Here is a 10,001-nt window from a genome sequence, read left to right as displayed (position 1 = left end):
CTGCAGGCCCAGCGCGCCTCTCCCGCGGGTGCCAGTACTAGAGTTGGCGGGGGTGGGGAGCGCCTGGGAGAGAGCATCTGAGTCCACGCGCCTGCTTGTGTGCTGCTTTAGGGGACAGATGTGTGTTGCTGTGTGTGGGGGTGTAGGTGGGGAGGGGGAGGCGGGTGCTAAGACTGCCTCTCTCCTTTCCTGGGAAAGAAAGGCAGAAGTGCGAGGATACACAGAGCGGGGGGCCAGTGTAGGCTCTGGTGCATCAGAGTGTGGACGTGTGGGTGTGGTCTGCGAGTACTAGGAGGGGTGTGGGCGCAGAAGTTACTTGAACAGGAGTATGGCAGGTTGGAGCTGCAACTCAAGTCGCAAATGAATCACTCATTCTCTTCAGAGTACCGCTCCTTTCATTTCGGCAAAAATGTTTAAAACCATTTGGGGTCAGGGAAGGAGGAAAAAGAATGCACCCCGTTACCTTTGCGGTTGAATACTACTCCCTTCTCCATAGGGAATCAGATGACCCCAGGATTCAAACATGTTCAAAGTAGTACGTAAGAGCCCTGTCTGGGAAGCACATTTAGAATCTAGGTGCAACGTTTGATGGTTTAGTCTTCACGCTACAAACTAACCATGGGATCTTAGAGAAGCCATTTTAACCTCGACGTGCCTCAGTTTCCTCCTCTGTCCTCGGAGGGTAACGGGAGCTTGTTCTCTGCGCAGGGCCGCGGTGCTGATCCCACTGAGAGCGGTGTGTGCGCGCTCCCTGAAGCCGGCACCACGCTCTAGGCGAGGCAGGAAGGCGCGCTGGTGTTCTCCTCGAGCCCGGAGAGACCGGTGGGGGAAGACTCGCGCTCTAAAATTAGTCCAGCTTCCAGGCCCCGCGCCGGGAGCGCCCTCCAGCTCGCAGCGCCTCTCCCACAACCCCCTCCCCTCCGCCCCCCCTCCTCGCGGCGCTCCGAGATCGCGAGTCGGCCCGGACGCCAAGGCTTCTCTCCCCCTCGCCCTTTTCGCTCGAGGTTTGGGAGGAGGAGACAGCGAGAGAAAAGCGAGAGGGGGCGACGAGAGAGGGGTTTGGCTGTGCGTCGGCGTCGGCTGTGATGGGGAGCTGGGAGCAGCCAGGCGGCGAGCAGTAGCGGCGGCGGCGGCAGCACGGAGCAGACACGAGAGCCGGCGCTGCTCCCAGCAGGCTGCGCTGTGATCTGGGCTGCGGATTGGGATCCCGCGCCCCGTCCCCCTCCTCCCGCTGCCGTTCTCCTCCTCCCGGCTTCCCCTCCTCCGCCTGCGAGCCTCCGAACGCCGAGCGCCTCTGCCCGCGGCTCCAGTCCGGGAGAGCGCGCGGCGTGCACTGCGGCGGCGGCGGCCGGGCGGCCGGCTAGTCCTGGGCTGGAGCGCTCGGAGAGGAAGACCACGGAGGCTGCGCCTGGTGGAGCCGTGGATCGCCGGCGAAAGCAAGGGTGCGTGGGGATTTTAGCGTAATTATTTGGCTGCCCGGTGCACCAGCCGAAGCGCGCTTCCAGGAGCACAGCTCCAGCTGCCGGGTGCAGATGGGCTGCGAGGTGGGCTCGGGCAGGCGAGAGCCGACGGAGCGCGTGGGGAAACTTTTCACCTTGTAAAGTTCCTGCCTCGGCACAGCTCCGAGCCGCCGCCGCCAGGAGGGAAGAGAGGCTCGGTCTTGCGGCAGTAGCCGGGAGGTTGGCATGGAGAGTTGGCCAAGTTTGAGGCTGAGCGTTTGAGGAGGGCCGCGAGGGGGCTTGCGGATCAGTACACCTATCCCTGGGTCCCCCAAGCCTCGGCCGCCGGTTGCAGGTGGATAGGAGGATCCAGGCTGCTAGCCTATTTGATAGCTGGTGCCTGTCGGGCGCAGCGGCGATGTTCAGATGCCGATGGATGCACTTGGGCGATCTGGAGGCGCAAGTTGGGTCGTTGCTAGCAAGAGATGCAGGGCAGAGCAGGGGGCCCAGACTCCACTTTCGCTAGGGAGTGAAAGGGGTTTCTGGACGATCTGCAGGTCAGCTCCACGCTTGACTCCGGCTTGCCGGGGTCGCGGGCAGGATGAAATGTTCCGAGAGGCAGCGGCTCTCGGACTGGGGCGCCAGCTTTTAACAGAGTGGCTGGGAGGGAGGATTTTTCTTGTTACCTTCACAGAGAGAAGGAAACAGAGCGCCTAGGGAGAGTGCATGATTTTTGGCGGGCGGGCTTGCACGCGTGAAGGTTGCTTGTCTTTGAAAAGAAAGCCGCGCGGGTCTCACCGCTCCGGGGGTGCGTTGCCTCCCTCTCTGGGTCGGGAGGCGGGAACGCGAGGACGCGCCAGCTCTGCGCTGGGGGCCCCTTCCCGGACGGGTGTGGATGGACCCCCCCCCAGCCAGGACGACTGTGGGTGCGGGGCTGAGGCCGGGATCTGAGGGAGAGCGCCCGGGAAGCTGCGGAGACGGCCGGGACCGTCCTCGCGCCGCGCGCCTTGCGCGCCAGGATTCCGCCAGTGGGGGTCGCTGAGCTAAAGTGCATCCGGCCCCCCGGCGTGCGCGAGGCGGCGAGCCCGGGTATTTTTAGAGGTGCTGTGGTCTAGTCCTCCCTCCCTTCTCCCGCTGACTTTTGTCGCGCGTGCTTTCCGAGATGGTTAAACATTGACCTGAATTAGGCTTCGCGGAAAGCAACTTTGATTGTGCACTTTCCCTTGCTCCACTGTCGTAGGCGGCGGTGCGCTTGGGGCTGGGATGCGGGGGTGGCGAGAGTTTGGCCGCGAGCTGAGGGAGCCTCTAGGGTAGCCAGCGACAAGAGGAAAGGGGTGGGCGCCCCCGGGATGTGTGTGTGTGTGTGTGTGTGTGTGTGTGTGTGTGAGAGAGAGAGAGATGATGGCATCCTGCGACTGCAGCTCCTCGTAATAATGGGGGCCAACCGGGCAATGGAAGGGGGTTCCTGAATGGATGTGAGGAGCGAGAGAGCCTGCGGTGACCGGGCGAGGTCGCCTTGTGGGGCTAGGAGAGGCTCCCGGCCGGGAGAGGCGCCTGCGGCCCCGGAGCGTGGGCGGTCGGCGGTGGTGGTCGGTGGCGGCGGCGGGTGGCGGCTGGCAGACTCCGCCCGCCTCGGTCCCCGGCCGGGTCTCATCGCCGCCGGGCGCCCACTGGGATTCCGCTTCGGGTTTGGGCGAACCTGCGGCCACCCGGGCGGGAGGGAGGCAAGCGCGGACCGCGCAAATGATTGAAGATTCTTTTCTCCTCCTCATCCCTCCTCCCGCTCCTTCCCGCCCCCAGACTCCGGCGCGTTTGTTTTCCAAGTTGGATCCCACTTCCATTTACAAGTGTCAGACAAACCCGCGCGAACCTCCCCCACTCGCCCCGGCCCCAGCCAGGCGGCAGAGGGGGCGGGGGGCGAGCTGTGTGCGCGGCGCCGGGGGCTGTTCGACGCTCCCACCCAGGGCTTGACCGGTCCGGGTTCACCTCGGTGGGTCCTTGTTTCAAAAAGATAACGCATAAGCAAACCACGAAACCCAGACCACTCCCGGCCACTTTGTATTCTGCCGCTTTTCGTTAGCTAGCTTCGGACGTATTAATTTTCTGCCCCCAACGCTTGTCTTTTCAAAGGCGAGTCGCGGGCGGTGGGAGGAAGGGGGCGGGGGAGCGGGCCGACCAGTTCATCACGGTGGATTTGTGCTCCTGGCTTTGTTGCCAGGATTAGATTCTCTCTGATTGCGCCTGGGCCGAGTTAAAATAAATGCAGAGACTGAGAACCGGCCAGAAAATCTGCAGACGACTTTGCCTGGGATCCAGGCGGCAAGTTCAGGTGGTGGAATGGGGAAGCCCGCCATCTAGGAATTGAGGACTTGAGGTTCCCCCTTGTCAGTGTCGCCCAAGGGGAGCCCAGATTTCGCCTCTACCTTCGGGCACTGAACTTCTCTTAACGTTTATGGGAGGCTTGAATGGTGTTCTGGTTTGTGACGTGAAGATTTGAATCTGAGAAGGCAAGGAAGGGAGGGGATGGAAGAGGGAGAAGGATTGAGAGATGGAAATTCTGCAGAATCCTGGGAATTGCACAGAGGCAACTGTTCCTGTTTTCTTTCTCTTTTCTTTCTTTCTTTTTTTTTTTTTTTAAAGTTCTTATTCCTAAATTGGAGCAGTTGAGCAGTGAGAGAATAAAGAACAGCCAAGAAAACCAGGGCGCCAAGAGACAAAGACAAAAAATGCATAATAACTTCAGCGCTTTGATGTGATTTTTTTTTCTCCTAATAGGGTTGGAGTGGGGGAAGGGTTTTTAACATTTTACAAGGAGCAAAGTTGTCTCTTAGAATTAAACCGAATGCTGATATTTAATCATGAATCCATGTGGTTTCCTTTTTGGAACTTGGACAGTGAATGCTGCTGGGGCTAGTGTCTATGCACAGTGCACTGGGATGAGAAAGTTCCCAGAACTGTCCAGCTGTAATGTCTTCATATCTTAACCACACAGAGAACTCCACATGAAAGGCAGGGGGCTCAGAGATCAGAAATCAGTGGCTGCTGGGCTGGCTGCATCCCTTGTAGCTGCAGGATTTTCACAGCCAGTATTTGTTGACCAGTGACTGGGGATCAACACCCCCTTGCTCCACCCCACCCCCCACCCCCATTTTATTTATTTTGGTTCTTGGCAGACTCCTCTTGGGAATTTTTTTTTTTTTTTTTTTTTTTTTTTAGCAGTCAGGACCCAGTCTGTCTGTTAACTAGCAATTACAGTTGTGCTGAGCTACTCAAAAATGAAATGAGTAGCAATAAGCAGAGTGGATGCCCACTGACCTGTATGCTATATGGTTATTTTGCCAGCTCACAGCTTTTTGTAAAGCAGCTCTTCAGGCTGCTCACAGAGGAACATTTTGATGTGTCAGGTTACCTTATCCTTGCTTTCTTCATATGTTGCAGAATGACCTGCTGTAATCTGGCTGATGAATTATGTCAAATAGAAAGAAGTAGGCAATTACCAGTGAGGAGAGGGTATTTAGTCATTTCCAGCTGGTCTGAGGAATGCTCCTGGTGGCTGTTGTGTTATGCTCTATTTATAGCTCATAGTGCAAATAGGACCAAGGTAGTTTTTTCTTACCTTTTGTGGAGCTAGGTGTGGCATTCCGTGACACTCCACATCTGTCTGGTTAACTGATGGGTGGGCTTTTTCCTCTGGGGCCAGAGGGAAAGGATAATATTGGGAGTGTTCCGTTTCTTCTATTGTGGGTCATTCTTAGGCTTTTTTTCCCCTGGACAGGAGGAGTACAGAGTGGGGATCATCTGATGGGATCAGGTGGGCTGGCCATGCTGATTGATTTCCTTTGATTGCTGGGGAAGGACTATTGATGAACCCTTGTCCTTGCTGATTTTGACAAACACCAGGGAGGAGTGGAAATTTAAAAGAAAGGGGATCTGACAGACCTAGAGGGAGGGCCATGTCTCCTGCCTAATTCCTTCCTGATTTCCACAATGTTAAAGGCAGAAATGCACCCCCTGTGTGTATTGCCTTGCTTATTGATAAAATTTTCTGAAATACTTTTCCAATCTCTAGTTGTTGAATATGTCATTGTGGGAATCCTTCTACCCAATTGTGGGGGTTGGGTCTGTGTTTTATAAGTTTGTCCTCTTGAGGCTGACCACAGTGCCTGCTGCTCAAGAGGCACAAAGCAGATACTTGTGGCTTAGGTGACTTCCTGGTTGAAGACCTTGAGAGTAAATATATTTTCTGTGTTTTGGCCAATTTGATTCTACTGGCTTCTCGAACATACCGATTTTCTGTCAGTTGAGGAGTATCTACTCCTCTAATAAGCTCTTGTCTTTGTTTACATTAACCTCCTTTTCCCCAAATTTCTTTCTAATTTTTAGAACAGCATGCCTTTCCTTAAAGAAACAAAAATAAAAAAATTCAGCTGAGTGCCACAGATTGAATTTATTGAGAACATATTTGACACTTGTCTAGTGGCTTCCAGCCAATTTCTGGTCGACCAAAATAGTCTGTCAGTTACATGTAACAGTGACAAATGACCGTTCTAGTAGCTTTGGATTGGACTGGCACTCCCAGGTTAGTCTTGCTGTTAGCCTATTCTAGGATTGGAATGTATTTGTATTAACTAGAAAGGGTAAAAATTTGAGAATGGATTTTCTGGTTTGATGGTGGTCAGAGAAAATAGAGCACAAATTTCAAAACTTAACAATCAAACCCTCCATATAATGGAAGTGTGTTGCTTCCTTCACTGGGCGGATATGTATGAATGGGAGGCCTAGGGAGCCTTGTAGGATTGTCCTCGCTTCGATGATGAGAGTGTGGCCTTGTCTGGGCAAGAAAAGTTGTGTAGGGGACCTTGAGAAGGACCCTTGGATAGATTTTAGTATTGCATGTTTCTGAACTTACAGGCTTTCAAGACTGTGGATTTTAGCCTCTATTTAGTAAAGGAATTTGTTTAATTAACTCTTGCCCTTGTATGTCTTAAATTTTTCCCTTTGTGCTTATTCTGTAAAGTCACATGGAATTTAAAGTCATTTTATTTATTTTTGTTTCTTTAAGAAAAGCTTTTTTCTTTTTCTTATTTTTTTTCTTTGTTTCTTTTATCTCTTTAAAAATGCATTTCTTTTAAATTTCTTTCAGTAATATTTACTCAACCTACCTCCCTTTGCAAGGCAGTGGGCAGGATTCAGATATAGCTTTTGTCAAAGTAAAATATATCGTTGTTGATCTGTGCTTACAATTCTGTTGGGATGATGGCAGTTACCCATGTGTGCAAACTAGAAATCAACACATGGGCATATTTGTTAATTGACAAAAGGGTCCTTGAGGACAAGGGAGAGATTAATAGGAACAGAGGTCAACTTTTAGGAGGAATATAGGGTGAATACAACCCAATTTAGTAATTCTCAGTGAAACCTTATATGGGCAAGATATTACAAAATTAATTCTTTCATTTCTTTAAGAGAGGGCTTCTTTTCTGGAAGAATATATTCACAGAACAGGCCCAATAGGCTATTAGATTGTTATTTAGTATTTTGGGAAGATATCAGAATTTATTCAGGCTCTTTTCTTCATTTTCCTTTGGTGGTCCCTCCACCCCCAACTTTGAAGAGGACCCTTCCATGTTTTTTAATGGTGTCTGGGAGCCTGCCTGCAGGTGCACACACCTCCCCCACTTCCTCCCCAACATATACACACCCTGGCTTTCTAGTGGTTATATCAACAATTCTGGGATTTTTTTAGTTGTATTGTTATAATAAACTACTCTTTAGCAGATCCTTTAAAGAATCATTCATTTTTGCTGTTTTCATAAACTTTAATGGGTTGTTTATAATACTACGTATTATTATTCACCATTAATTCCCTGAGGTGTCTCACACCACCCAAGGCTCTCAGAAGTGGTCCTAAAGCAGTTCTCCACCTTGGTGGCACTTTAGAATCACCCAAAGGCTTTTAAAACAACTGATGCACAAGTTGCATCCAGACCATTTAAATCAGAATCTCCATGGGGAGGATCCAGACATCAGTTATCTTTTAAAGCCTCTCAGCAGATTTCATTAAGTTACCAGGGCTGAGAAGCACCACTACAAAGGTCGGGCATCAGGAATGGAGTTTGAGTCCTGGCCAAAGCTCCCAGACCTCAGGGAATGTGAATGAAAACCTGGAGCCCTTGCGCTCTGCATTGAAGGAGATGGCTGGTACCCTCATGGCTTCAATCTGCCTGCATTTTTTAGTCTTCAGTTTGCCAGTCATTAACATTCCTCTGTTGCCTAATGTCAGTTTATCTTCCATTTTCCTAGACTTTGCCTCAGTTCCTTCTCCAGATAGTAATCACGGCTGGCCCAGGAGCTGAGAAATAAAATTTCGAAGGCTTCAGACGTCTCCAGGAATAAATATTCTTCCCTTTTCCATGTTGGACTCTTGCTCTGAGGTTTTTTTTTTTTTTTATCTACTTCTGGATTCAGGGAATGCATTCAATGTAATCCATCAATATCTGCTCAATTTTCTTTTTATTTGTAAGGGTTTCAAGGGGTGAGTTGCGGAGAAAAATGAATCATGTTCTCAAGAAGCTTGCAGTCTAGTTAGCTAGACTACAGTTTAGCTAGCTAGCTAGCTAAAGATGTGTATACTTAAGGAAGAAAAAAATCACAGCACCTTTTAATGTTGGAGGTTGAAGGAATCTACCAAGTTTGGCGGCACGGTTCTGGTGCATGCAAAGGAAGTAGCTTCTTCCTACATGCTGATGTCCTTCGGATATTCATGGTTCCCAGTTTTCCTCTGAGGCTTAGTTATGAATTAGCTTTGGCACAGAGAATTCTGAGGTGTTTTGTCTTTTGGGAACTCAGCATTCATGTCTCTTGCTTGCTTTATAACACACATTTAAAAAAAATAATAAAGTAAACACTATGCATGGTAAGGTTGGCTTCCAGAATGGGTGTGAGAAGGCTCGAAATTTTATCTTGGATGTTGACCATGACTTGCTGTTTGTACTTTGCAGAGCGGTTGCAAATGATATTTCCATAATTCTTAGTTTTTCTTTTCTTCTTTTGAGATGTTGGAGATGAGTTCAGCCATTGAATGAGATAGAGATATGAAATGTTAACTGGAAGTTTAATTGTAACTTCAGGACTTCAACTAAATTAAATTCCAGACTTCAACTAAATTAAATTCCAAACAATCTGATAAAAATTAAAGCTTTTCAGTACCATGGAAGGTTAAAAAGTGAGTGCGTTGTAGCAGCGATTGTGTTTCACATTTTGAAATAAATTCCAAATTATTAATGCTACGAAATATCATTGGATGTTACTTAACACTTGTAATCATCTGAAAGCATGCTGGAAAATACAGATTAAATCTAGCGACAAATGTGCTTAATGATAGTATAAATGTCATTTTTTTTTCCTTCAGAATAAACATGGCATGCCCGTGTATGTGTGTGTGTGTGTGGGGGGGTGTGTTCTTCAAAAGCTGAATGGGCCTGCATTTTGGAAGGAGTGGTAAAGGGGTAGGTTGGTCTTTTCTGAAACCTAGACCGTCTATTGCAAATGACATTTTGTTGATTTTTTAAAAAGTCTAAGCATATGATTAATAATTTGGGCATCTGAAAAAAAATATTTGGTGCATCTAAAGTCTATTTCAAGGCTGCAGTTTGAGACTCTGTTTGGTTCTAAGCAGTGGCTTAATGATGGCGGTCGGTGCTGTGATTGGTTGAGTGGTGTGTTGTGTGATTCACATGATTATAGTTCCATGCCAGGCCAGGGTTTGAAGACTTGGTTTCATAAGATTGGCCTGGCTGTGGAGAGCCCCACTGCCAAGAAAGGTACACAAGAAAGTGGGCCAGATGCAAATAGATGACCTTAGTCTCTAGAGTTATGGACAAAGTGGGGAGTGTGAATCTTTTCCACATTCAAAGAAAAGTTTCAGAATAACAATTTCAATCAGATGAATCAGAATTCAGAAGTGTGTAGTAATCTCCTTTGAGAATTTGGTACCTATCTGATAGGACTGTAAAGGCATTTTAGAATGTCAATTAAATGGAAAAATATGCCTGGAATTGAATATAATTAAGAAATGTTGAAGTCTGATGTCTACATATTCAGACACTGTATTAGATGGTTTAATTAGTGAACCAGAATTTGGATTTATTGACAGAAGGTCTCTTTCTCATGGCATGTTTCACTCATTAAAAGCTCATAATGTCTTGGATCTTTTTAGCTGTTGGAACTTGATCATTTGCCATTTTGTGCTTCTTGACTTAAGTGGTGTGTGCCTTTTTTTTTTTTTTTTTTTTTTTTTTTTTTTACTTTGCAACTGATTAGGATGTTTTTGCTTCTTTCACTGATGGCCATGCCCATGGAGTGAGCCTGTGATAACTCCTAACACGAACTATCACCAAAACCTTAGGCAGGACTTTGTACCTCTGAAAAACAAGGGTAGGCAAGTAAAACTCCCTGTGGAATTTTTGCTCTAACAATTTAAAAGTAATTTGTGAGGTCAATTTCTTCTTTGTAACTATCAGCCCTATATTATATTTATCTGAAATCTGCATTTCTCAGTGT

The 10,001-nt window shown here is 48.5% G+C and overlaps 1 protein-coding gene across 2 annotated transcripts in view; it reads left to right on the top strand.

The window, feature by feature from the left end:
• Window positions 1–1,195: 1,195 nt before the first annotated feature.
• FAT3 (FAT atypical cadherin 3) overlaps window positions 1,196–10,001 on the top strand; it is a 652,787-nt gene continuing 643,981 nt past the window's right edge. Inside the window, exon 1 of one of the 2 annotated variants that reach the window (XM_082683341.1) lies at window positions 1,196–1,442. The gene's annotated coding sequence lies outside the window, so the exon portion shown is untranslated. The remainder of the gene's footprint in view (window positions 1,443–10,001) is intronic. The other variant, XM_082683340.1, reaches the window with a different exon arrangement.

Source organism: Mustela nivalis (genome assembly GCF_964662115.1).
Source record: "Mustela nivalis genome assembly, chromosome: 9".
In the NCBI taxonomy this organism is placed as follows: Eukaryota; Metazoa; Chordata; class Mammalia; order Carnivora; family Mustelidae; genus Mustela; species Mustela nivalis.
Note: the sequence above shows the minus strand (reverse complement) of the source record. Positions and strands in the feature narration are given on the sequence as shown.